We start from the raw sequence: 2,104 nt of genomic DNA on the forward strand, positions 1-2,104 counted from the left end.
TCATTAATTCATCCACAGCAACAACAAACTGAGCCCAAAATGTGGGTTTCAGGTAGTGAATCTCAGCAGCTCAATGGCCTCATAGACCTGCACCGAGGGTGTATTTAGATCTTCTGCAGCCATATTGAGATGTACTGAGCCGTATTAAGACGTAGGGATGGAGTACTGAAGCTGCATTGAGGAGCACTGAGCTTGAATTGAGATGTTTTGAGCCATATTTAAATTGTACTGAAGCCATATTATAGGTGTATTGAGATGTATCAGAGCAAAGCTAATTGAAGCTGAGCAGCAGAGAATGTCGTGCTTTGTAGCTGGACAGGATTGTCCATGCTGCTGCAGCAAGGCATTGTGGTATAAAGGGATCCTCCTTGCTATTGTGGCGTAAGGAGATTGTCCATAGCAGATGGCAAGAAAAGGGAAAGCCCATGAAGAGAAGGAACACTGTTCCTGTGTAAGTCTGTTCGGCTGTGTGTTGGCTGTCTGAGCTATCTGTCCCAATAGGAGAGCCAGGCTCAGATTAAATGTGTGCAGTGTGTGGCCTAGGCCAACTGCTCTATTTGATACATGGATCAGTTTGACCTCCACATTTGATGTGCAGAAATCCCCGACCCTTCTTTTGTCCTAAAGAAAAGCTTCTAATACTGAGAGCAAAGGCCTTCAGAAGATTCCACTCAGGAGTTAGTGTGACACATGAAAACTGCTTAATATTCACACTGTGTAGTCCAACCTCTCATTAGGTGTAGAACTCTGTATAAGTATTGTGCAGTGTACAGTTAACATTTTCCAAACGGGTGGGTTTGCTGAAATTACCAAAAGACACATCACTCAGTTTATCCAGTTTCTATCCATGCAGGTACTTGTGTATGTCCACAGAGAGTGGAGACGAATAAAACATATGATTTGGTGCTGAAAATTTTAAAAAGTGAGAATTAAAAAAAATTAAAAAGCAGTGACAAATATAAATATTAGTTTTAGGCAGACTAGATTTTCTTTAGGTTTTGAAAACTTACATTTCAGTTAATTAAATACGTTTTAATATTAGACAAAGATGTCTTCATCTCTTCAATCCCAACCAGTCGCAGCAGATGACTGCCCCTCCCTGAGACTGGCTCTGCCGGAGGTTTGAAGTTTAAAGATTTTCCTTCCCACTGTTGCCAAGTACTTGGTTGTAGGGTCATCTGATTATTGGTGAAGCTCAAGCACACTTAGGATGTCAAGTTTGGACTTGATATGAGATTGAGATGTTTTGATATTACCTTCAACAGGCCACTCGTGCTTTGAAACCTTTAAATGTGGCTGATTTAAAACTATTCCATAAAAAAGAGCTGAGAAAAATGTGTGACGATAATGCCAAAAAATACTTTACAATGGCTTTCTATATAACTGTGGTAAAGCTTTTTATGTATAACCTGAGAAACAGTTTTTTTGTTGGTTGAAATTTCACATTCAAATTGATTTTATTTATATAGCACCAAAGCACAACAACAGTTGCCTTAAGGTGCTTTAAATTGTAAGGTAATGACCCTAAAAAAAACACCGTAATAACAGAGAAACCTCAACTATCAGACGATAGTAGCAGGCACTTTGGCGACAGTGTGAAAGTAATACTCCCTTTTAACAGGAAGAAACCTCAGACAGAACCGGGCAAAGGGAGGTTTGGCCATCTGCTGCAGCCTGTTGGGAGTGAAGGGAGGGAGACAGGAAAAAGACATGCTGTGGAAGAGAGCCAGAAATTCATAATAACCAATAATTAAATGCAGAGAGGTGTATAAACACATAGTGAGTGAAAAAAATGTGAGTGAAGAACAAACACTCAATGCATCATAGGAATCCCCTAGCAGCCCATTGCAGCACTACTAAGGGAGGATTCAGGGTCACCTGGTCCAGCCCTAACTATATGCTTTTGCAAAAAGGAAAGTTTTAAGCCTAATATTAAAAGTAGAGATAGTGTCTCTCTCCCTAATGTAAACTGGAAGCTGGTTCCACAGAAGAGGAGCCTGAAAGCTGAAGGCTCTGCCTCCCATTCTACTTTTAAATACTTTAGGAACAACAAGTCAGCCTGCAGTCTGAGAGCAAAGTGCTCTAATGGGGTGATATGGTACTA

Source organism: Pundamilia nyererei, unplaced genomic scaffold (genome assembly GCF_000239375.1).
Source record: "Pundamilia nyererei isolate P.nyererei 1_Seehausen unplaced genomic scaffold, PunNye1.0 scaffold00208, whole genome shotgun sequence".
NCBI classification, from domain to species: Eukaryota; Metazoa; Chordata; class Actinopteri; order Cichliformes; family Cichlidae; genus Pundamilia; species Pundamilia nyererei.